The sequence below is a fragment of the Pelodiscus sinensis genome, chromosome 14 (genome assembly GCF_049634645.1).
Source record: "Pelodiscus sinensis isolate JC-2024 chromosome 14, ASM4963464v1, whole genome shotgun sequence".
In the NCBI taxonomy this organism is placed as follows: domain Eukaryota; kingdom Metazoa; phylum Chordata; order Testudines; family Trionychidae; genus Pelodiscus; species Pelodiscus sinensis.
This window is the reverse complement of record NC_134724.1, coordinates 27,231,151-27,257,994: the sequence shown is the minus strand read 5'-3', so window position 1 is coordinate 27,257,994 and position 26,844 is coordinate 27,231,151. Positions and strand designations below refer to the sequence as shown.

Genomic DNA, 26,844 nt, shown 5'->3' with positions numbered 1-26,844 from the left:
GCTGTGTGAAAGAAGGTCCGAAATCCCTCTTGAGCTATTAGAGCTGTAAAGAGTCTGTACATACAGATATGACAATACCCATGAAACATCTGTGCCATCCTAGTGTCAGCTGAGGCCTCCAGCAGCTCAGGGGCATTGCTGATGTGCCCTGAGCTCTCAAGGATTTCCCACAGGGAGCTCTTGTATTGTCACGCTTCTGTGCTTCCCTCTGAGGATCATGATTCTACCTTGTGGTTCAATAGGGGCTCTGTGGAATGTACTCAGCCGCCATGTCAGTTGGTCTTTGTGTTTGTATTTCTCTTCCTCAAGAAGGAGGAAAGAAGCAGAAGTGGGGAACCTGTTTTGGGTCGGGGGCTGATGACCCACAGAAAAATCAGTCACGGGACACACACAATTGAGAAGCAAAAAATACAAACAACCCATCTGATTGACGTGCCCCTGACTGAGAAGGAGCAGCAGGGGAAAAGCCTCCAGAGAAGTACTTTGCTGCACCAGCTGAGAGGAAGGAGGGTGGCAGTGTGTAGAGCCTCTTCCTCCCCCCACCACGCACAGCCCTTGGGTTGGATTCAGCCCTGGCTTGCCTGACTCTAGCTTGAAAGGCTCAGGTCTCCGTCCTCCCGCAGCGGGGAGCCAGAGCTAGCTCTCCAGTGCTTGAGTGGGAGCCCTAAGTCCCCAGGGCCAGATCTAAGCAAGCTGGGGGCCACATCCAGACCTTGGCCTTAGGTTTACCACCCTTGGATAGTGTGTTAAATTTGAGTACCATGTACTAGGTCACAGTGATGTTGTTTGACAGTGTGTGCGGCATTTTTTGTTTTTCTGCCAATATGCTGTACTTGTGCTGTAATTTCTCTTGTTGTACCACTTGAACCAGTGAATTTCCTTTTCCAGTAGCAAAATCAGTGGAATGATTTGGCTGACAGGAATCCTCACTGAAGAGGCTCATGTCTTTCATTGCTCATGGAACTCCCTTATGCCTCATGCAACGAGGTTTACAGAGTAAGTCATAAAAGGCTTTCCTTGTCGACTGATCCCCGTCTAGACTGACGCTTTTTGCTGGCAAAGTGATGCATCGGCAAAAAGCAGCAGCCATTTCTATTCAAATGAAATGCGGGATATTTAAATCCCCGCTTCATTTGCAATAGCAATGTGCCTAATCTACATCCCTCTGTTGGCAGAAGGCTGTATTTAGACACACCCATAGTCTCATTGTTCTCTTGTACCTCTCCGCCTATCTGGAATTCATTTTTGTATTTTATTTTATACATAATAAGCTCTTTAGGACGGGGGTTAACTACAGCCATATAAAAAAAATAATACTTTTAGGGTGCGTCTACACTGAATCCTTAGCTCAAAATAAGCTACGCAATTTGAGCTACACAACTTGTGTAGCTTATTTTGAGTAAATTTTAAAATGGCTTATTTCATAATTTGGCTCTGTCTACACAGCACCATATTTTGAAATAAACTGCTATTCTGAAATGTCTCTTAATCCTCATGGAATAAGGTTTACAGGGACATCGGAATAGCATGCCTGTTATTTTGAAATAACAGGCGTGCTGTCAAGATGCAGGATAGCTATTTCGGGATACCAGGAGTACCCCAGAATAGCACCACACTGTAGATGTACCCTTAAATCTAGAATCCACATACATAGCCAAATATAATGCAATTTTGTGTGCAAAAGAGGAAGGAAATGAGTTTTACATGCCATACAAGTTCCGTCTTTCTAAAGTGCTTCCTTTCAGTTCATTTTCTCATGAAGAGAATCCAAGCCCCAGTTATTTCTTCATGTACTTAACCTCATCTCTATGAACTAGTGATTTAATTGGAATGGAAATAATACAGTGTGACAGAGGAAGCTAATCATGTTCTGTGAATAATGAATCACAAAACATAGCAGTGACCAATTCTCAAACAACCCACAGACTGTAATATGTTGGCAAAAATGAACATTTATGAAGAGTGAGCAAAAGTAATTTCATTCATGGCCTGCTTGCAGACAATTCAGAAATGTAAAGAATGGGCTAAACTGGCCTTGGTAAACTAGACATTGTGAATTGTGTGCCTAGGTCTCTATGGGTACATCTACATAGCAGTGTTATTTCGGAATAATGGATGTTATTTGAAATAACATAGTCTGCATCTACACACAAGCAGTTATTTTGATATGATGTTGAAATAATGGAGAGCTGGAGGACTGCTTACTCCGAGTCCTGTAACCCTCATTATATGAGGAGTAAGGGAAGTTGTGGAAAGCAGGAGTTATTTTGAAATAACCAGCCCCTTTAGTTAAAAACAACAGGTTTGGTAGTATAGACGCTCTGCTTATTTTAAAATATGGAGAATTATTTCAAAATAACTTCCTAGTGTAGACCAGGGGATAGAGCACGTCTACACAACAGGGCTAAACTCAAAATAAGCTATGCAACTTGAGCTACACTAATTGCATAGCTTAAGTCAAAATAACTTATTTCAATGTTTGGTGCTGTATACACAGCAGTTATTTCGAGAGAGAGCACTCCTTTCCCCAAGAAATAACACTTATTTCAAAATAGTTATATTGAAATAGCGGTAATGTGGATGCTCCATTGCTGCTATTTTGAAATAGCTACTTCCCAGAGTCATTCAAAGTAATTACCCCCCCCCCCCCCCCCCAGGGCCTCCTGGGTCTCTGAGTTGAGGTAGTGTGTCTACATTAAGGATGCGTCTACACTGCACCTTAGGTTGAAATTAAGATACAGAATTTGAGCTATGCAAATTGCATATCTTATTTTGTAATTTCGAAATAATCTGCTATTCTAAAGCATCCCTTACTCCTCATGGAATGAGGTTTATAGGGATGTTGGAATAGCGAGCCCATTATATTTCAAAATAACTGGCTTGCTGTGGAGATGTGGGACAGTTATTTTGAGATACTACGGTGATAGCATTGTAGTGTAGACGTAACCTAAGGGAGCCTGCCTTGGACTAATTGCAAGGCTTTCCTGTTGTGTGGACATGCAATTTTGAAATAGTTATTTTGGGAGTTATTTCAAAATAAGTGATATCAAAATAATTTCCTAGTGTAGACATGCCCTATATGAACAAAAGTTTTGAAGTCAGATAAACTGCTGGGTAGCAATGTGCTCAGGAGATAACTTTAAATGTGGAGGAATGAATTCTCACAGAAGCAAAGGTGTCAGGTAACATTAAAGCTAAATGGATCCATTTGGCTCGGTGTGGAAAAACTCTGGATTTCAGAACTTTGATTATAGAAAACGTTTGGATTACAAGAGCTGTGTTCTTCAGGATATTAATCTTCTACCACCAGTAGAACAGATGTCAAGTGATGGATAAATAGTTGTAAGCTGCAAAACAACATTAATGTTCCAGCTTATTGCTGATTCTGACATTGCCAAAGCTTCCTTTGCTTTGATACCTGACATGCTATTCATATTAAACCGGACAGTGTAATCAATCTAAATAATTATCACCACTGTAAGAATCAGGTGGGATATTTGTAGTGCTGTTTTCACTTTTGCCATAGCAGTGATGTAAAATACCATCTATGAGAGCAAGCATGTACACTGAAGATAGTAAAAAAAACTTGTTCTGTTTCCAGAACAAACATGGTAGCTTTTTGCTGTATGCAATTGATTCTCTTAGTAACCAAGTAATAGTTCAGATGTGCTGCTGCACAGGGTATCGGATAACTTTTAGGAGATGCTTTTAGGAAGTGGAGAGACATAATTGCTAACTACATTTCATAGAAAGATTAGAAGAATAAAGGGATGCATTGAATAGACGTGGATCATGGAGTCCCGGTTGGTCGCCATTTTGGAAACTGACTAACCCAAAGTAACTGCCCGAACTAAGGGGTTTATCTTAGTTAAACTGTTACCCCTCGTGGAATGAGGTTTAACAGTTAATTTGAACTAAGGGGTTTATCTTGGAATCCTGCTTCTCTGCTGCGTGTAGAAGCGGGCAGTTACTTCGGGCTAGTCAGTTTCCAAAACGGTGACCGGCCAGGAATATGCTAATCAAGCATGGGATATTTAAATCCTGTGCTTCATTAGCAATTTCGGTCACCCTCATTAGCCTCCCTAGTTGGAACGAGGGGGCGAGTGTAGACGTACCTTTACATACTGATGAGCATTAAAATATTGAAGGGGCAACTATTAAACCAAACTTCTTTGAAAAACTTTTTTGTTTTTAAAGGGAGAATTCTTTTTATTCCCAGAAAAAGTGATTTTTATTCTGGAATCTTGATAAATCTCTTTAATTTAACACATATCTAGCCTACTTCTCTGTGGAATTATTTAATTTCAGGGCCTTGTTGGGAGTGACCCAATGATCTGATATTCACCTTGTCTGAATCCTGTAATGAACTATAGCAATACTACATTAGTACAAACATTAAAAATTAAAACAGTCTTCACCGTTAGAAAAACTAGTGCTACTCTGTTTGGTCCTTGTATAGGCAAAATGAGCATCTTGCATGATCTAGCCCTTAGATTTTTTTTTTGTTCAGTGATTTTAAGAATCACTTGAATATATGAACTTACAGCATAAATTGCTGAAATGCAGGTATTATTCTTATTAGCAGCTGACCCAGTTTTATTCAAATTGTATAAATAGTGTTCTAACGCTTAAATAATCTGAGAAGTGAGTCTCCATTGCATGGAATGCAGCACTCTTAGGATTAATGTGACATTCTAATGTGTGGGTTAGTTATGGAAGAAGCCCCAATGGATGGCTTTGGAGGAGTTAATATATAGCTAGTTTATCAAAACTGGCTGTCTTGAGCACAGCAATTAGCTCTGCCTGGTGTACACCATTAGAAATATTTGTACATACCCCTCCTTGATAACTATAGCACCTCTTCAAAGTAGGATTTTGGTTCTACCTTGGTCTGCTCTCGCCTAAGGTGGTCTGAATATTAAGTGAAATCAGAGAACAATCTGTGTACAGTGTGTATTGAGTGGAAGTATACTTTCTGTGATTAAAGGCTTTAAATATTTGTTTCTTCTCTCTACAGTGAAAATACTGAAGTAGGTAGGCATGTTCAAGATAAGCTAAGGTGCTAAAGCTACATGTAAAGCTCACCTTTAAAACTTACGTGACTTCATTTAGAACACGTTTGTCTTGTAGTATAAAACTCTGATCGACTGAATTATCAATAAGGACAAATGCCAAAGAAGAATGCAGCATTATTGTTAATGGTTTTAAGTGTGAGAAATGGAGCTTTGATCTGCAAGGTGCAGCAGGCTTCTGGAAAAATGCAGTTTCCCCATTTCAGTTTTCCCTGTTAATAATACTTTGTTACTTTGAATGGATAGGAACAGATTTTCCCACCTTTGTGGGAGTGATTAAAGCTCAAAATGTGCAAAGCGCAAAAAAAATAAAAATAAAATCACCAGTTCCCTTCATGCAACCTTCAAAAAAAAAAAAAAAAAAAACCATTAAAAAAATCAAGAATTGAGGCAATGGGAGCTCTTTAAGAGGTGGTGCAGAAGATTTCTCTCCATTGTGAAGTTTGTGTCACACCAACCTCTTGTATGACCATGGACAAATCACTTAATTTCTCTGTGCCTCGATTCTCTATTTGTTAAATGAGGACAGTAGCACTTCCCTACCTTACAGTCACAGGGATTTTGAGGGCAAATACATTAACAATCATGAAGTGCTCATATAACACTGATAATAGCATAGCAAAGGGAAACCTTTTAATGTTTTTTTGCTTGAGGCATATCTCTGAGAAATTCAGAATTGAATCCTACAGATACGCACACTAGTTATTTTTTTGCATGTCTACTCACATTATGAAAAATTCAGAAATCACAATTCTGGAGGGATATATGTGCAACAAGTCCATCAGCATCTTGAATTTATTACAGGAAAACTCCAAGATGTTCCTGAAACATAAAATCACAGAGCTTTCTTATTTATTTATTATAGTCATCTGTTTCCGAAAGCTGTGTCTTAAAAGGCCAATAAAAGTCTTGGGATTAGTTTCTAGTATGGATGAATATCTGCTGGTGATTTGACCTACTTTCTAACAACTGGCAAGTATTCATTATGCCAAACATAATTTATGAATAATTAACATAGAAATTGGAGTATCTGTATCTGTAAACTACCATGTTGTGTCTGATATGTCTATTAACTGTCAGTTCCCAAACATTTGGATTCATATACAAGTGTTGTTGACTGAATGGATCTTGTTAGAAGTCCTTTTGCATGGTCTTCTTGAGAGTTCTCTAAAAGAGGAATCCTTTATTTATATTATTTATTCCAGCTACGGACTTTGTGGGCCAACCCTGATAGCCAAATCTCTGGAGAAACGATACACAAGTAATTTATGTTGAGGTTATTTCTAGATACTTTTTGAACTCCAAAGCAGCATTAACTTTTTATTGCTATCATTGAGCCAAAACCAGAGAAAAAGAAAATAGCCCAGACATTCTTTTGTTCTTTTTTGTCTCCCAAACGAGCAGACAATGAGAAGGAAGAAACAGTAGCATAATGCAAATACACTGCCTGAACATTTAATAAACGTTACTTATTATTCGGTGTTTGAGCCAGATCCTAAGCTGGTGAAAAATCTTGATGTCAATGCAGTTATACTGGTTTATCTGACTAGATTACAGTACAGGCAGTCCCCGGGTTATGTACAAGATAGGGACTGTAGGTTTGTTCTTCAGTTGAATTTGTATGTAAGTTGGAACTGGTACATATTGTAGGGGAAACTCTAGCCAAACATTTCTCCAGAGCTCAGTTTTATTCTCCCACACCTCACTTCCCTCAGTCCTTTATTCTCAAGCTGAGCTGTCTGCTGAAAAAAGCCGTTCTGTGTCTCCCTGGTCTGCTGGGGGCGGGGGGGGGGGCGCGAGCTTCGCGTGTCCCTGGTCTGCTGGGGGGAAGCAGCTAGTGCGGGGTTGCCTCACCCCGTTTGTAAGTAGGGATCCGATGTAAGTCGGATCCATGTAACCCGGGGACTGCTTGTATAGAACAAATACTTCTCCCCCTCCCAAGATGCTTTGAATTCAGTGATGTTTGGATCCAGGACTTTGATTTAGCCACAAAGATTGGAAGCCAAATGCAAAATTCCAATCCAGATTTGGATTTCTTCAAAGTGTTAGTGTTTGGCTATAAGGACCTAACCAAAACCCATCTCCAGTTTTAAGAGTCAGGTGATTGATTTGCACTAATGGATGGACTATAAGCAAACCAAATTTCTGTGCCTAATCCACCTGAAAATGATGATTCTTGTGTCACCTCTTAGGAAAATCAGTTTTGGTTTTGGAAACGCCATCTTGAATTTGCTAGGACAAGTATGTCTCTCTAACTCTGGGCTTGTCTACATTTAAAATGCTACAGCAGCATAGCTAAACTTTGGGCACTACCTACACTGAGAGATTCTCTTGTTGATGTGGGAAATCCACCTTCCTGAGAAGTGGTAGAATTCTGTCAACCTAGTGCTATCTACATCTGCACTTAGACTGGTTTAACTATGCCATGCAGGAGTGTGAATTTTTCCTACCCTTGATTGTTATATTTAAATCAATATTAATTTTCTACAATAGTTTATATTGTAACTAGTAAATCTATTTGTAATGATCCCTAGTGCATTTTAAAGTAGAGGTTGGACCCTCCCGGGTCCAGCACCCACAGGACATGACAGGTCTCAGATGAGAAATTTTGCCGGACCAGGGGAGATCATTTCTGGTCCCACTGCTGCTGGCCCCACCTCCTGCTCTGCTGGCCCATCGGGCTTCCTGGTTCCCAGGCAATCTAGCTGGGTTGTGCGCCAGACTTCCTGCTGCCCTTCTCTCTCCCTCTGTGCAGCCCAGCTGGGCTGCACACTGACTCCTACCCCCACTCCGGCCCATTTGATCCATGTGCCAGGCTTTTCAGCTCCCAGACTCCTCCCTCCCCCTTCCTCTGGCAGTATACCAGCTTCGTGACTCCTGGCCCTCTTAGCAGCCCTCTTGGACCACACACGGACTTCTTGCACTCCTCCCCTCCTGCATTGTGCTGGACTCACCATCCCCTGCAGTATGCTGAGACTCCCTGCCAGACCAGAAAGTCTCGGTTTATAAAGGTGCAACATGTTTCAAACAGCACTATGTTAAAGTGAACTAGGGAATCTTTACTGTGCACCAGCAGGGTCTACACAGTTCAATTAATTCACCATAACTTAGAAAGCTTTAAAAATCTCACCCCTGTAGTCTACATTGTCGTGGACTACAGGGGTCAGTGTAGACTAGTTCTTTCATGAAAATAACCATTTACAGTGTTGTTCTGGTGTTAGTGGAATTAACACTGATTTCTTTTTTTAACAGTGGATATTTTATTGGTTAAAAACAAAAATCAAAAGTCCTGCATATATTCAATGCCTAATTTCCTATCCTAACATTTAGTTACTAACTTTTTATTAGAAGTTAAATAAGGGTGCAACATCTGAGGCAATGATCCTAGCTTTGCTTCTTCATCAGACCTGTTTTCTTGTAAGTGGATACTTCAAAGATGTTCTATTTAAGATATCAGTGGACCCCATTTCAAAGAATAAAAAGCAAGCAACAGCATAGCTGGAAGATCTCACCCTTTTGCTTTCTGTTCTGGTTGGTCCTAACTTGCTTTTCTATGGACTTCGGGCTAAGTTCAGCCCAAAGTTTATGCTACTCTTTCTCCCCAAGTTTTCCCAGTGGAGGAGGATGAAATGGTGGGAAAAAAGCAACTTCTTTACTGGTGTGAAGTTTCCGGTAGGAGACCACCTTAGACCAAAAAATAAGCTGTACTAAATGGTGAGAGATACATTTAGAGTAACCAGGGAATGCTGTGAATCTTTGCATTCCCTCAGCAGCCTCCAGAAATGAGGTTTGTAGGTAGTCCTGAATGTAGTCTAAATCTGTAGGACCTAGTGGAAATCCCTGAGAGAGGAAAGAGATAGTAAAACCTGCTTCTCCTCTATGTGAATACAGGGTTGAGGGAAATTATTTGGTTGGCACAATGACAATGATAGTTGTATACGTTTTTCTCCTAGGGCCTCTTAGGCAAATATACTCAATTATGTAAGAGTATATCTTGGCTTGGCACAACAACAAAATGGTAAAACACATGTAACCCCCCTTTTCCTCCCCGGGTTACTGGGGAGCAGGTCACACTCACAGGTGTGCCTGGGCACCTAATGTTTTAACCCAAAAGAGATCCTGAGCACCCCAGTGGTGATGGTGTTTAGCTGGGGAAAGCCCTATCCACCCCCTTGCTGTAGTCCCTTGCTTGTAATGAATGTAAAATGGTAGTGCCTCCACCTGGCTGGCCTTGTACACACTCACTGGTGTGCCTTGAGAGCCTCCAGGAACATACTCATTCCAACTATAACCTGGATCTAATTCCAGAACAACTACAAATCATATACATCTAATAGAACACTTTAAAATAAACAATCTTTACTTAACTTAAATAAACGGGGATTAACAGATTTAGCAATGAATAGCATTAACAAAACATAACAATAATTGAAGCTTATATAGCTAACATTTGTACAACAGTGACCCCACCCCAGAGTGTGCACACCCCTGGACTCAGTCCCACACTCTTGCTTGCGTTGGCATGCTGATGTTGCAGCTGTAGTGGAGATTCTGTCCAGGCTATACAGCAGTTCTGTCCCAGGTAACACTTTTCCAACAAGGCCCAAAAACTTACTGCCTCATGCTGTGCCTATCGGAAGCAGCATGCTAAATCCCAGTTCTAACAGGTATCTAGTCCTGGTCTGTAGCTGCACTCGAACAGCCCCTGGACTGGTTCAATCTCCTTGGCAGCAGCCTGGCTCTCCCTTTGGTTCCAAACTCCAAAGCAGAGTCTCTCAGACTGCTAGGCCTCTTTTCTTCATGCACATGGAGAGGCAGTCATCTCCGACACACGAGTCCTTCCTTCCTGTTTTTCCCAAGGGCTCACGGGAATTGTAGTCTGGATTGCAGCACACAGGGTCTTTCCAGGAAAACAGAGGCCCCTTTAAGGGGACTACACACAAATGGACTAATCACAAGCCACTGAGAAGCTAATAACCTCTGGTACTACTTCCCATCATGCCTCCATTATAACAGGATATTTTAAATTTGAATAAGAGTATCTCCCTAATGTAATAAAAAAATTCCAAAAGGTAAAACTATTTTCTGTGTTGTGTTAAGTTGTTGAAATCAAAATGTTGGACAGGATCCTGTCAATGCATCTTTTAAAAAGCTTTCATTAACTCTCTGTGGAAAACCAAAAATGAACTACAAACATACAGTCTGAGAGCACAAAATTTCTTATGAAGGTGCTATTAACTACTTTTACCATGTTCCTTGTATAGTACCAAACTTTCTCTGTAACAGTCGCAAGAAAATCCATGGATGCCCCAGGTTTGTTGTTAAATATTGCCAAGTAGAGCAAATTAATTATTAAAGCAATCTTAAAACATGCATAAATAAAAGCTCTAAATTTTAGCTGATCAGTTTCTTTTTTCTGGTACTGGAATTTAATGCTATTATGCAAAGTATGTTATGAGAAGTAGTTAGTTAGCTAATTTCATTTCTATTTTGTATTAGGGTAGCTGTGAAATCTACTCTTTTTTTATTGTTGTATATCCTGCTAGCACCAAGAAGCTCCAATCAGGAATCAAAACATCTTTCTAGGCAATGTGTTGTATTTTTGTCCCATTTCCTTTAGAATTAAAGTGAAAGATTCGGAACACTGGAGTGTTACATTATTTTAATGATTTAGTCTATCAGTGAATTGAGAGAACAGTTACAGGTCATGCAACTATTGCTATGTCTCTGGAAATGCCATGCCTATGTGTGGTTTTAGACTAGTAAGAGATCTTGTGATAGTTGCAGCATGCTAGTAGATTGCCATAATTCACTTGACCCTAAGGCAGATGTTCTGTTCTTTGGGATAGCTGTTCAGATGTCCCACTGTAAAGAGTTGCACATGTCTTATTGTGTGGACATTTGTTGTATTAGGAGGCACCTCATGGTGAACTTTACTGTGTAGCACAAAATAACAATACACGTACATATTGAATAGCTCTCTCAATTACATTTTAAAAATTGTGGTTCAAATTTTTCCGCAGTTGAGCACAGGAAGTTGTTTCTCATCTGTGAATAAGGCAGAAAACAGACAGGTGCACAATGATATATCTGCTATCAACTGAGGAGATGGATGTGATGTGTAAAGCTGCTGGAAAGGTACAGAAAATTTACAGGATCCCTTGGATTTTGCTGAAATTTAACTCTGTGCTTTTCAAGAGTTGTTTAATTTTAAAACTGCCAAGATTTTCTTATTTATGAATAGTTTTTGCTAATATTAGGGTAGAAATTAATCCGTCAGCAGCTAGCACAAGTGGGAACACTGCAAATTATATGGGATTGTTATACCAAATAAAATCAAGCAGGATCTTAAGAGGGGGATAAGGCAAAAAGCCACATTTATTGTAAAGATAATAAAAAAAAATAAAGAAAAGATAGAAGCAAACAACGCTGTTTAACTACTTATTCCTAACACTACTTAACCCTTATACACTTTTATTTACACACACACACACACACACACACACACACACACACACACACACACCCATTCATTCAAGTTCTGTGTATAGTTACCAGCCTGGAAGTTGCTTGTGACGGAATACTGGCCAGGTACTCTGTACACAAGTGATGGTAGTGGGGAGCGAAGTCCTGATCAGATGCGCATCTGAAGCTCCTGGTGGGCTGGCAGCAGAACCTTGGACTCTGACTCCATAGTTTTTTAGTCCAGTTCTTATAGGAATTTCTTCCCATGCCAGTCTATGGAAATTGCTGCATCATGCTGATGTCTCCAGGGTGGCTGCCAGGTGCTCGTCAGTGATCTCATCGGGTGGACCTCCAGTACTTGGTTTTCTCCACTTGACACCTTTTGGTTGCACTGGCACCTGACGCCTTCTTCAGCCCTTTGTTGCTGTATTCTCAGGCTGGCACCTCTCAGAACCATTCACTCATCATCCAAGCACTCTCTCATACATTCATACAGTATTTTGTATAATAATAAAAGTTGTAGTTACAGAAAGTTTCTGGGTGGTATTGCTTAAAACATTCTCTGAGTGCTGAATAAAGTTACAATGTTTTAAAGACAACAGGCCGCAATTAAGTAACAATGCCCTTAGTCAATTACAGGGCTTGGCTCCCATAGCAGAGTTAGTGGCTTGACAATGCATTGTTACAATGTATCTCTGCAATGTCAATTTCAAGCAGCCCCTTGCACAAGCTTGAGCATACCCTGGGGCAGAGAGGGGGGGCTGTTTCTGGCTACATAGGATTATATTCTTAACAGTTCTAAGTTACATGATCTAATACATTATATTTTAAAGGGACAATAATAATAATAAATCTAAACATTTAACAATCTTAACTAATAAGAAGAATAAGAATTAATAATAAATCTAAACACTTTAAGTTGTGGGGAACAAATTATGGGGAGTCACTTCCATTTGGGGGAATCATTTTCAATACATTAATATGTTATCCCTACAGGATGAATGCTTTGCTTCTTCCTTCCCTTCCCTCATCTGACTGTTTCTCCTTTTCTTCTTCCTGTTTCATAGGCTACTAGTTTTTTTTTCTCTCAAGCCTGCATTTTACTTAGTTTGCTCGCTCTTCTATATCTGGATTTGGATGATAAGCTGTCCCTATTTAGACATGCATATTAGCATTATAAATATAAAATATTTATAACAATTGTATTTGCAGATGTTGTGACCTGAAATTGAAGGTTGGTTTGAAGCCAGGCATAAAAAGTGAAGGTAGAGAGAGGTTAGCCTGTAGTAATACCATGCCAATGTCATCCATAAGAATAATAATGACTCTCTTTATGAAGGTCATGTAGAGGTTTTCATAGATTCTTTGCTAATTAGAGATTAAAATATCTCTGGAATTAGTTAATGAATTTGAGATGTTGCCCATGCAAGCTAGATCTTTGATCTTTTCAAAATTCATCTTCCCATGAAATACTTAGTGTTCCTTGGTGATTGACACGGAGCCTCGGGGCCTCTTCCTGGCAATGTGCAAGTAAGGCAAAAACATCTACCTGTTAAAAGGGGGAAAAAGCCCATTTGGTTTTGAGTCTTAGACCATGTTTATATGTACAGCAGTGCTGGTGCATCATGTCTGGTGGAGACACTTTGTCAGCTGGAGAAGCTCTCCCACCAACATAGTACTATACATGCAAGTGCTTATGTCAGTGTAATTTATGTTGCTCAGGGTATATGATGTTTTATTCGCACACCTGAGTAACATAAGTTGTGCCAACATAGGCTGTAGTGCTGACATAACCTTATTTTAACTCAAACCTAAGTTGTCCTCGCTACAGGAAAATTATCCTCATGGAGATTTATTCAAAATGCTGTTAAGGGAGTTTGCCCTGCTCATAGCCACTTAGGAGCCAGAACACTCTGCTTCTGCACTCCGTAATTCTTGGACTCATTTTTAGCCCCACTGCTGCTGGCCCCACCTCCTGCTCCCCCTAATGGTTGGACCAACTGCTGTTTCTTCTCTTGAGCAATTCATACCGAAATCATTTCTCTCCAGAATATGTGGGAAGGTGTAACTTGCAGTGGGTTAACCAAAGAAGGTGTGGTGTTTAGTTTCAAATAACTTGGACTCTTTCATTCAAAGTGATAGCTGCAGTTTCACAGCTGATTTAAGCTTCACTGTGAGTTATCTACAATAAAGTTTTCCACATTAGCGGAATGAAATTCTTTTCCAGAACTTTTCTTGTAATTCTGCATTCCACCGAGGTCAGAAATAGTATAAGAATTGCCTGTCTTCAGGTATTTTGACACTTTTGCCAAAAGATGCACAAAAGAGGGGAGAGGGAGGTGAAACCAAAAATCCTCTAAAGTAGAATTTGATTCATGTTAAGTTTTGGGTGGAAGTTCAGCTCGTTTCGTCCCTGGGTGGTGGAAAACACAGGTAGCTTGAGTAGAGGTGTGACATGTGGTTCTCATTACATTAGTTATGTCTACGGTTGCAACTTTCTAATAGCAGAAAACCAATCATTCCTTGCCCCCCTTTCCCCAAGACCCCACCCTCTCACTCTATCCCTCTTCGTCTCCCTCAGAGTGTGTCTACACAGCACTAACAGCCATTATTTTGAAATAACTTTATTAGCATCTTCACAAGCCAACCGCTATTTCAAAATTAAATTGAAATACCGGAGGGCTTATTTCGAACTTGGTAAACCTCATTCCACGAGGAATAGTGCCTATTTCAAAATCACTATTTCGAAATAAGCACTGTGTAGATGCGGAATAGGGGCTATTTCGAAATAGGGGGCCTTCAGTCCTTTCCAGAGTGCCCTGCTGGCCACTCTGGCCCCATCCAGGAAAAATACTTTCCTCCTCCCTCCCCGGAGCCCTTAAAGGCGTAGAGCAGTGGTCTCCAACCTTTTTACACCAAAGATCACTTTTTAAATCTCAGAACAGGCGAAGATCTAAAGCCCTGCCCCTTCCTTGAAGCCCCACCCTCTCTATTCTCCTCCTGTCCGTCACTTGCTATTCACAGCCCTTACTTACACACTCTGATAAACAGTTTATTTTTAAATTATGCAATATTAAAATTAAAATCACGTGTTTATAGTTATGAAATAAATGGTCTGTTTTTTATTCATGCTATTTAAATCTAAAATGAAGCATTTATAATTATACATTTTGTGGGGACAGGTTTCTGCAGCTGGGGACAGAGTGCCAGTGGGGACAGAGTTCAGGGAGTGGTGACGGGAATGGGGACAGAGTTCTGTAGCTGGGGACAGGGGAATGGGGTCTGGGGAGTGGGGAGTGCAGATAGGGAGCAGGGTGCCAGTGGCGGCAGCAGAGTCCCCTGCATCTGCCTCCTCCCAGGATTCTCACCTCCCCTCCCCGAGGGAAGCCTGCACATGCCTCCTCTGGGCCTGACTTCCCCCCCCCCCCCCCCCCCCCACCCCCGCGGCACAGGGAAACCCCATGCAGGCCTGCCCTGGGGCCAACTCCCCCCTCCCGCGGCAGGGCCAAACCCCTGCGGGAGCTTGCCCCAGGGCCAAACCCCCCTCCCTCAGCCAGCCCTGCCCCCTCTCCTCCCACAGTGCAGCCAACACCTGCGGGTGCCTGCCCCGGGGCCAAACCCCCTCTCCCGCGGTGCAGCATGGCCAACCCCTGCGGGCGCCTGCCCTGGGGCCAAACCCCCCTCCCATGGCATGGCCCGGCCCGGCCCAGCCAACCCCCCCAATCCACTCCCACAGTGCGGCCAAACTCCAGGGCCAACCCCGGCACCCAAGGTGCAGGAAAACCCCTGCGCTCAAGCCGACGCCCCCTCCCCCAGCACGTAACAGAACTGTGGGAGGGGAGCAGCCCGCGCACTTCCGGAACCCCCAGAAGTGACGCGAGCTTCAGACAGGACTTCCGTCCACCCTGCGGGAAGCTGGCACTACACTAGAGGTAGATAGTGGAGCTTCTCGGGAGTGGAGGGAAAATGGGAGGTGGGGGTGCCCGAACGCCTCGCAAGGATCTGCCGATGAAGGGTTCTGGGGTCAGTAGATCCCCATCTAGACTGCCACGCTGTACCGACAAACAGCTGTTCGGTGCAGCGTGGCAGCCATTTTGATTTAAATGAAGCGACGATTATTTAAATCGCCACTTCATTTAGGTTTTTCGAGTAAACTAATCTACATGGCTCTGTTGAAGGAGCCATGTAATCTAGACACACCCAAATTAAGAAATTTAGTTAAGCTGTCAATGTTTACAGTCCTTGAGAGTGATTTCCTTTATGAATTTTTAGCAGAAACAGTAAGGTCCCTAATTTGATAGGCAAGTGAGTAAAAACCCTTTACATTTTATTCTGTTTCTTAATGCATTTCTCTTGTTTTGTAAGGGTGGCACACCAGGGGCTGGTGCTTTGTAAGGCTAAAACCACTTTATTCTGTGTCTGGTGGGAATGCCTGAAGATGGTCGGATTCTGGCAATATATCTTGGATATAGTTGATGAGTTCATTAGGTTTAAATATCCCATGGCCTCTGCCGATACCTTTGGACTGTCTTTTGATAGGGTACCTGTTGAAAAACTGTAGGCCAGGCAGTCTTCCTGTTGCACCAAATATTGTTTGGCAGAGTACCTGTTAGTTATTCCTTGGTTCAGAGGGGTTTTTAATACACTAGGAAAATGAGTTTCATATTAAAACCTCCTGCTTAATAAAACAATATTGTTTGGCTGTCCGATGTAATCATACAGAACCAAAGTAGTAACCCCACACTTGCCAGAATCATAAATCAGGCACCCCAAAGCCATGAGACTTTTTTAAATTCTGAATTCTTTCTAATTTGGTTTCTGGGATTAGTGGTTTAGGTTATACATTTTCAAGATTTTTTTTTTTTAAATCCCTGAGACTTAGAAAGTTACATTTATTCTGAAATTAAAGATGAGATTCTCAGGTAATAATCTGAATGTCAGCCTCTGGGGATTTGAGTAAAATACCACATTATAAGACTCTCAAGAAAATTTAGAGGGTTGGGAAAACTGAGTAACTAAAAAACTTCTGCTCTTTGGATCTGAACCACAAAGCTTAGCTTCTTTGCTAGAATTTACTTTTGTTTTAACATAATTACAGAATGACTCACTTGTTGCACATCAGTTTCGTATATTGGGGCAGATCCCGATGAGTTCGTGTGGTGCTTGGAACACATTGGGAGGTTGAGGGTTATAGCTAGCCTCTGCCATCTTTCTTTCCTGATCCATAGTGTCAGTAGGTACCAAACCAGCTTTCAGCACAAGTTAGTCCAGTTTTAGGGCTGCTCTGATCTTTGCCAATGGATAGCAACTCCAATGGAGCTACTCTACTTGAGACATTGTTTTCTCCATAATTCTTACTTGTCCATGGGGTAGATAGCAGTTAGTTTAGCACTGCCGAGCAAGTGAATTTTTGGCTGCTGTCTTATAACACAGCAGCAGTAATGAAAAAGGGACATACAGAGCCTAAGAATCTGGCTTATTTTACATAATGCATACACAGAAAATCACCAGAACAAAGGCAGTGTGTTGGCAGTAAGATATCTTGTTGATGACTGATTCATATTTAGTAAGTCCTCATAACACTTTCTAGACAGACAAATCTAAAGTATGTTTCAATGTGACTGGAAATATTGTACTGTAGTTTTAATAACAATGCACTGTAAATGCCTTATAAACAGAAGTTAGAATTTGCTAGGTTTTTGAAATAGCTTTCAGTGCAATTTTAAGTAAAGATGAAATGTTTAGACATTCACAATAACTCCCAGAATGTATTTCACTGAAAAATATCACACTGAAACAGGCATTGTGCTGTAACCTGGGCTCTGACTAGCTGTAAAGATAGCAACACATTGGTTATATTATTTCACTATTCAGATGCTCTTGGCAACCAGAGTGATGATATCTCCTGTTTTATCATCAAAACATGAGTTGCTTGACACATGTTTTTTGAATCAGCTGGAATGCTGACTTTGCAGAGGTATGAAAACAAGCAATTACATTAACTGAACAAGAGATGACAAGGAGCACTATAAACAGATAGAAAATATTATCTATTTTGACCAAAATTTTCAGGCAGACTTCACTTCTGTTTTAGTTTCAACTGAAAACTATAGCTCCCACTCTTGGACTTTGCATTTGTTGTGCCTGTAATGAACTAGAACCTTATTAGTTAACTATATACTTGGGAAATGTATCACTGCTTTGTCCCCTACTTTCCCCTCTCTTCCCCTCTCCGGAAAAAATAAGTTGAAACACATTTTTCCTCCATAGAAAGTCTCCAGAAACTTTGTTTTTGATCTTATTGTGTCTCTTTCCTTTAAGCTTGTTCTAGTTCTTATCCTGATGATGGTCATAACTTCCCTCAGTGGAAAAATGGGCTGCCACTTGTAGCAATGCCCTGCTGCTCAGTCTTTCATCAGACATGTTAAGGGCTGAGCTCAGCTTTAGCTTTTTCCTGAAATGTCAGACCATGTATCACAGGCCTGATGTGAGGTCTGAGGTCTAGGCGAAAGTAGACCTCATGTTACAGTTGCCAGATGCCACTGATGTGGTGTCCTGACAGGTATCTTGCTCTGCCAAATGTAAATAACCATTTGGCTGCATGTGTGTACTCCCTCTATGTGCTGCCCTGGCTCTGCGCAGGTAGGTAGCACTGCAGACACCGAGAGTACCCCCAAGGACCACCCAAATGCATAAGGTGCAAAGGCACCAAGTCAGGTTTATTGTCAAAGCACAGTGCTAACTCTCTGGATCAGACGTCTACAGTTCTGCTAGTACATGAGTGCCCCCTGACACTGGGACAGTTCAATCAGTGGCAGGACTTTCCTCTGTCCCTAGGCCAGCTAAGGACAGCCCTCTGAGAGACTTCTTTGTACACAGATACAAACCTGTTATGTAGCACTCCTGATAGATCAGGTTGACACCATATGACATACGTGGGCGCCACCCATTAGACATATGTTTGATCAAAACATCCCTGTCTGCCATGCTGTCACCCTGACTATCCTGAACACGGGTCAGAATGCTCTTGCTATCTATGGGGAGTGTGGTGGTACCACAATGTTTCCTAACAGGATGTTCTGGTACCACCCTTCTGGAATGTGTTTGTGAGCATGGCCTGTGCCTAGTACTACTTAGGTATGTGTGTTTCTCAGAGGTGAAAGTAAGCCGGTGCACCTTGGTGCTGTGCTCTGGCAGGAAACTGGCCAGCTGGGGCATTTAGCTGCAGGAGGTGATGCTCCCTAATCAGCAAATAAAAAAAAAAAAATCTGCTCAGTCAGGGGTAAGTGCAATTGTACACCCTTCCCCCGAAATGTTGCCCTTGCCCCCCTCTTCGCACTCACCCAACCCTCTGCCCTGAGCTCCCTCTTTATACACCTTTGCCTTGACTCCTGCATCCCCCACTTACTCCGATCTCCTGCCCTGAGCACCCTCCTCATAGACTCCAACCTTAACTTCTGTATTCCCATCCCTAACATCTGCACCCCCCCAAACCAACCCCTACCCTCACTCCTCATACTCCCTGCCCTGAACCCCTCATACACTCTAACCTTGACTCCTTCATCCCCATCCTTAACTCCTGCAACCAACACACACAAATGAACCCTCTGCCCTTATCACCCCCACTCTATCCCGCACTTATATTTCTTACAGGTGCTGTTGTATGGCCAACCTCCCTGTCCTTAGGGGCCCCCCCCCAAAGGTTGGCAGGTTGTGCTAGGGCAGTGCTTATAAGAAATTTAAGTTACTTTCACCCCCTAATCTTTCTGTAATAGCAACCCTGTTCATGCCAAATTCTGTGAGCAGGGCCTGTCTCTTGTTCACAACTCAACTTTGCTTTGTATTAGCAAAGTCTTGACTACTTTTGCCTAGACCTCAGGTCTCTCACCAGCCCTGTGATACATGAGCGTATGTTTCAGACCTTTCTATTACTACATTTCCCCATTTTTTGTCCTTTCATGGGGAGGATGTTTATCCATCATTCTGGAAAAGCATAATGCAGGGACTGAAGATAACCCAGTGGGCTAAACACTGTTATGTGGTCACCTTTTACTACCCACACATTCATGCCCCATTTGTCCCTTGGCTTGCATGTTCCTTCGTACAATTGATTAACAGATTTTATTTTCTAATTGTGCCTAGTCCCTTATGGAGGGCTTGAATGTGTGGATGGTAAAAGTAAGGTGGCCACATAACACTTCCCCTCCCTCTCCAAAAAAACCAAAAGAAACCAGGGCTGGCTTTTGGCACCTATGGAATTTGGTTAGAAGTCCCTCAGATTTTAAGAGGCTATGAGAGCAATTCATGTCTATCTTCTTCCAGGCTGCTGCACAATGCTTCAGATCAGTAGCAATTTTAATATAAAATAATATTGTAATCAGAGTTCTGAGTGTTATCCAAAATTTACATTCAAGGATGAAAAAATCAATTATATAATTTTGAACTCTTTAAAAGACAGAAAATTTACGTTTGCTCATAAATCAGTGAGTGAATACAAGCAAGTTTTTGTTGCATAGATTGCATTTTGAGGAGCTAAAATGCAGGTGTGAATTAATGGGGGATTTGACTTTAATTTGTCCACTAATATGCCTTACAGTTGTATTTCTTGTGGCCCTCTTTTCCTTTGGTATCTCAGTATGTGATGTACAGCCAGTCTAGACTCTCAGACTCAAGACTTGTCTACACTTGGAAATACACTGTAATAGCTAATCTGAATAGTTATTCTGGAATAAGAACATCTGTACCGGGGCCTATAGCAAAATAACTATTCTGGAATAGCTATTTTGGTAAACTTCCAACTGCAGGCAAGCCCTCAGTTTGCTCTAATGGGACAAATTCATAACTAATCTGTAAAGGGTGTGGGGATATAAATTGTACATTGGTAAGTGAATGTGAGTTCTAGGTATGCAAGGCAGCCTAAGTTGGGAGGCAGAGAAAATCTAAATTAAATTGAATGGAATCATGTCTGAATTGGACCCCAAGTCTCTAATAATTGGAGGGAATAGAGGCTATCATTATTCTAGTACAAGTCTCCATCATTCAGGTAAGGCCCCAGGTCTAGTGATAGCAAACAGTACTGAGGTACCATGAGGATGAAAGAATAGCCCAAGCCAGAACCTTAAATAATTAGTAATCCCTCAGTGATAAGATGTCTTCCCCCCAGATTTTTTGTTCTTGATTTGCTTTTTCTTCCCTGTGACAGGGCTGGCGTTTTGGAATTGCCTATCTGCCTGTCTGACAGACATGGTGCTATTTGTTAAAATCCTCTCTTAAAAAAAAAATTGCCTATTAGTGCAGTCAAGAGACATCACGATGTGATCTGTATATTCCCTTGCCATGATACAGTCCACACCTTTCTTAGAGGAAAGATGTATCATACTCAAGGAAAGAATGAAGTGATCACAAAGGAGTTCTAGTCTGATGAAGGGTGAAGAATGTAACATATTATGATGGATCTGTAAATAGAAATGTAACTGGCTTTCCCCGTTTTGAATGAAACCCCCCCCCCCACACACACACACCATTAAACGTATAAACGGAGAGCTTCATTATAGCTCTATGTGGAATTTTTGTTGCATCAGCAGATTTGGGAAAGATTAAAGTTAATTGGACATGACACTTTATAGCTGGAAGGTTGTTGGGATTTTTTTCCTTCCAAAAAATTGTTTTTTTCACAATAAGAGCCAAATTTTTAAAAGGGAAGTTCTGGGGAAAGGGGAGGGAAGGAAAAGGAATCTTCATTTTCTGAGGGTGCAAATTACACCTGCAAAATTATCTTCAGTAATATTGTGAAAACAAATCTTAGTACTTGGGTTATTATAGCCACAATTTGACTATAATCACGTGATTGGAGGCATAAATATTCAGATTTGCGCGCACAGTTCATTTTTGCAGATGCATATTATGCTCCTATTAGGGGAGACTGAACCTTCTGCCTTTTGAAAATAGTCTTTTTTGCTTTTGCATTTACCGCAGACTCTGAAAGGAAACAGAAATGGATGAATTGTTGCAACTCAAATCTTAATCTAGTGGAGTTTATTTAATGTAAATGAAATTACATATTTGATTACTCAAACATTTAATGTTAAGTAAAAAGACAAAACACTATTTTACAGTTTCAGCGTATTTCTTTATATTGTATTTTGCTTCTACTTATATAATGCATCTATCTAACAAGTGTTTTTGGACTAATTTTAAGTAACCCATCATCAGGAATATAAACTGGAAGAGTAATTAATGATTGCCTTTCAAACAAAACTTTCATTTTTTGTTCTGTGCTTGTTTTTCTGAACTGTCTCTTTTTTCTCACTTTTTTGGGCCTAGTAATTGAAAAACCCTGAAGAGAGGCAGAGTAACTTGGTAACATCCAATTTTAAAAGAGTGCTATATGTTTATTGCTCTGGGCTAGTAGGAAAACTTGATACTCCCCCGAGACCATATCAAACAATTCTGGAGAAAAGACACAGTGTTTCAGAGAAAACAGATTATCCCTGACAAACACATACAGCAGTCTAGCAGAGCAGCCTCCTCAGTAGCTGACCATGTCATGGGATTTTTACGGTCTATTTAATCTTCTTACTTTTACAGAACTCAGTTTTATATTCTGTTAGTATTTATGTGTAAAACTACATGACCTACTTATCGAGAACCCAGTTCTATATCCTATTAGTATGCATGTATTTTTCCCAATAATAGACTCTAAAACACATAAGACCCATTTATTCCGTTTTGCCCTGGTCCACACTAGGGAGTTATATCAAAATAACCCTCATTATTTCGAAATAATAAGCAGAGTGTCCACACTACCAAGCCCACTATTTCAAAATAATGGGCTGGTTTTTTCAAAATCTGTACTCCTGCTTTCCTCAGGGAATAACACATATTTTGAAATAGTGCTAGAGTGGACGCTCTGCTGCTGCTATTTTGAAATGACTACTCCCCAGATTAGTTCAAAGTAATTACTCCCCAGTGCTTCCTGGACTCTAAGTCGAGGTAGCGCATCCACAATAATGGAGCTTGCTTCAGACTAATTTCGAGGCTTCCCCCAAAGCCTATTCACTATTTTGAATTTGTTATTTTGAGAGTTATTTCAAATTTAGTTATTTCTAAATTTCCTAGTGTAGATATGCCCTTAATGAGTAAACTCTGTTTTGCCTGTTTCTGTTCTTTATATTTATATGCATAGTTTTGGATGATCTTTTTATAGCTTACCAAATCATACAAGATTTCATAGGTAGTATTTGGACTTTCAGAGGTTAATTCTGATATTTAATCTGTGCAAAATTACCTGTCATATTTGATGGCATTTTCAATGGAAGAAAACAGGATGAAGATAAAGCATTCTGTTCCATGGTCAGGATTAATATTACAGTACAGTTTGGTCTATTTATTTATTAAAGGGATACTTTTATACTATACCTGATCATTGTACAGCAGTGGAATCAACATGTACAATAAAGCTCAAAAATGAGCATAGGTGGAATACATGACTAACACTTTTGAAACACTAGGGTGATCTTTTGAAAATTGGTAATTGTCACACACAATCCTGTGCCTGCTGAACATTGTGACGTGACTGCACACTTCTAAGCAGTCATGCATTACCCCTTTAGAGACTGATCCTGAGACCTTCTGCTACTATTAATTCAACAGTAATTGAGGGAACTCAGCTCATATCAGGTTAGGACCATTAGTTCTCTGTGGTGCTACAGGTGATGGTGTTTCTTCTGTTTCACAAATGTTTCTGGAGCATCCCCCTCCTTGTTCTAAGGATAGACCTAAAGCAGACTCCATCAGGAGTCTTTTTGCTATTCCAGTGGAAGCTGAAATCTTTTTCCAGTATAGGTAGTGGCTAAAGAGTTGAAATCACTAAGGGTAAGTCTAGACTACATGGCTTCGTTGACGGAGCCATGTAAAATAGTTTACTTGGCATAGTCAAAGAAGCGGGGATTTAAATAATCCCCGCTTCATTAAAATAAAAATGGCTGCTGTGCTGTGCTGATGATCAGCTGATCCAGCATGGCGTGGCAGTCTAGATGCAGCGTGGTTGACAAGGGAAGCTTTTGTTGACCGTTCTGGTATGCCTCTAGACTGCCGTGCTGTGCTAGATCAGCTGATCATTGGCACAGTGTGGCAGCCATTTTTATTTTAATGACGTGGGGATTATTTAAATCCCCACTTCTTTAACTATGCCAAGTAAACTATTTTACATGGCTCCGTCAACCCATTGCGGCCAGCAGAGTGGCTAGCGGGAATGACCAGTGGCTGGCCGGTAGGAGCAGCGGCAGGTGGCCAGCAGAGTGGCTGGTGGGAACGACTGGCGGGTGGCCAATAGAAACAGTGGCAGTCAGCCAGAAGAGCAGCTGGTGGGAGTGACCGGTGGGTGACTTGTAGGGGAAGTGGCAAGCGGTCACCAGGGGGCTGGCAGGAGTGACCCACCAGCAGCAGCAGCTCAAAGTGGCATCACATCAGGCTGTATGAGGGGAAGTCATAAGGGTGATGTGTCTGGGTCCGCACTGACTAGACAGAGCTGTAAGTGGCGTTTGAAGTGGGGTGCGGAGAAAGTTTTGGTACGTGAATGGGACTCTTACATTATTGTACTGGTGAGCCTGAGAGGCAAGGGACATTGCTCAATCCATTTGAGCTAAGATGGTTACTCATGGGTTAGTTATGAACTCTGGTTATGGTATTTTCCCAAGCTAATGTCATGTGACTTCTCTCACTCTTTCATTAAAAGTTCTTTTCTACGTTCAGACTCTGTCCTTGTGAGTGGGGAAGCATTGCCTCTCAGGTGCCCAGGGGTGTGTGAATTTTCCAGGCTACTGGTTGGGGACTCGAGCCGATTGTGTGTGAGATGGATGAAAAGGGACTCCTAGATATTGAACCCAGCTCCAGCTGCTGCCGGCACTACCTGGCAGAAGGGTTACATATTATGTGCAATACCAATGATGACCTAATGAATCTTAGGAGTTCTGATCCCGGAAAATCATACTAAAGAGTTTAAATGCATAAAAATCTGCCAACTCTAAAGGGTTGTCCTTTTATATCAGTCAAACAAAAGATCAGCTCTACTCAAGTGAAAGATTGGAAAGGGAATGGAGTGACTCCCTGTGGTGCAGATAAAAGTAAAAAGATGTGATTTCAAATTTCACGTCAACAGTTGCTAAAGGATGATTTTTCCAGGGTAAAAACTAGAAAAGAGACAACTTAATTACTAACAATACATATTACTGGCATTAAAGCAACTAGGATATAACCATTCTCCCCTCTCTTCTTTCCTTTTGGCTTATATGCTTTTACTGCCATATCTTTAGTAGATTTCAAAAGCACCAGCAATGTTCATAATTCGTTCATTCTTTCTGGATTCATTTGGGAAATGTCAAGACATCTCAGAGATGCATAAACCAAGCTCTTTTCAATCCAGTCACATCAACAGATGATGAAAATCAGATTGAATTAATCTCCCATTTTAGTTTTAAATCAGATGCAAGTAAAACTTTGTACAGAAAAATAAATTCACACGCAGCTCTTATTTTTACTGATTATAAAGCGGTTTACTTTTTTTTAAAAAAAGGGGCAGCAAAATGAAACAAGCACTTAATCTTGTTAGAAATGTTATATTGCACTTCTACAAAATAAACACTGAAAAATGAATGTTTCATGCAGCATCTGGCAGGTCTAAAAATGTTTTGCTCAGTATGTGTCTGACTGATACCATTTGACATTAATGTAAATTAGGAATAACTTCACTGATGTCAATGGAATTATACTGTTCTGGGAGAGATGACAATGTGACCCAATAAATAGCTTCATGAATAACTCACCAGTGGTTCTCAGGTTACCTATCCAGACTATTCTGCCCCTTTCAGGAGTCTGCTTGTCTTGCATACCCCAAATTTCACCTCACTTAAAAACTACTTGCTTACAGAATCAGACATAAAAATACAAATATCACAGCACACGATTACAGCAAAATTGCTTGTTTTCTCTTTTTTTACCATATTATAAAATTAAACAATCAGAATATAAATATTGTACTTTAATTTCAGTGTATTGTACATTGAGCAGTTTAAACAAGTTGTTGTATGAAATTTTAGTATGCACTGACTTGGCTAGTGCTTTTTATGCAGACTTTTGTAAAATCAGGTCACTATCTAGATGACCTGATGTGCCCCCAGCCTTACATTGTAAGTTCTTTGGGACAGAGACTGGCTTTTTGTTCCTAGTACAACCTGGACCAGTGGTAGACTGGGGCCCAAAGGTGCTATGATAATACAAATAGTAATAACATTTTCAAAAGTGATCACAGGCTTTGAACCCACAATCACTGATCTTCTTTGAAAATTCAAGGACTTGGTAAAGACTGCATGGGGAGTAAATGGCGGAGAGAGGAAAGAACTAAGGAGAGCTTGCTTTCACTCCCACACTAGTTCACCAGACTATGTTGTCCCTTCTTATATTGCTGCCAAAATGATCTATGCTTCTTGTATAAAGCTGACCTGAGAGCTGGTACAGAGATAGGGTCCATTGATCAGGACATGATGGTAAATAAAGACAGTCACTGATGGATGTAAGCAGCAGACCACAACTTTATTAACTTAGCACCCCTTTCCCAATGTTACTTGCCCTGTCTCCAAGCACCAGGCATTTGAGTAGGCCCATTGTAGGTGTGACATTGCACCCCATATTATTTATGGAAACATGCCTATGAATATGACGTAACTAAAATATGCTTTATGCAAAATATTTCATGTAACATATCATTGGAAAGCTTATAATCTACTGCATGTGTATATTCTAGCTGTATTCATGTTCCATTTCTGTATCTGAAATGGGGAATATTGACTAAGTTTATTATTTGCTTGTTCATGTTGGGACAAGCCTATTTCCAACGCACCAGAACAACAGTGAAGAAGCCAGACAGAGTTAATAGCTCATTAGAAAGAGATAATTGAGTGGGGTAGAACTGTCTTCCTGCAGGTGTGCCACAAAGAGTTATCCATGTCACCTGATTCTGGAATCCACCTTCAGTTTTGCACTTTTCCATAGCGGTGTTAGGGAATTGAACAAAGGGTTCCCACAGTAGGGAAATTCTATAATAACGCAATTGAAGTCAATAATTATCTTCAGCTAGTTTTAGATGATACATAAAAACACCTCAAAACAAAAGTGGGATGGAGAACAGGTGGACCCAGCTCAGAAAGGACACTCTGGTCTGAGAAGGACATTACTTGAAATACAAAATAGGATGAGAAGTTATTTGTAACATGATCTCTTAGAGCATTAGGTTTAGGTGTCGCGTTTTGTT

At 40.9% G+C, this 26,844-nt stretch overlaps 1 long non-coding RNA gene across 1 annotated transcript in view; it reads left to right on the top strand.

Annotated features, from left to right (window-relative positions):
* LOC142818274 (uncharacterized) overlaps window positions 1–26,844 on the top strand; it is an 82,605-nt gene that overhangs the window by 20,964 nt on the left and 34,797 nt on the right. Inside the window, exon 2 of the long non-coding RNA XR_012895661.1 lies at window positions 11,096–11,210. This is a non-coding gene — a long non-coding RNA (uncharacterized LOC142818274). The remainder of the gene's footprint in view (window positions 1–11,095; window positions 11,211–26,844) is intronic.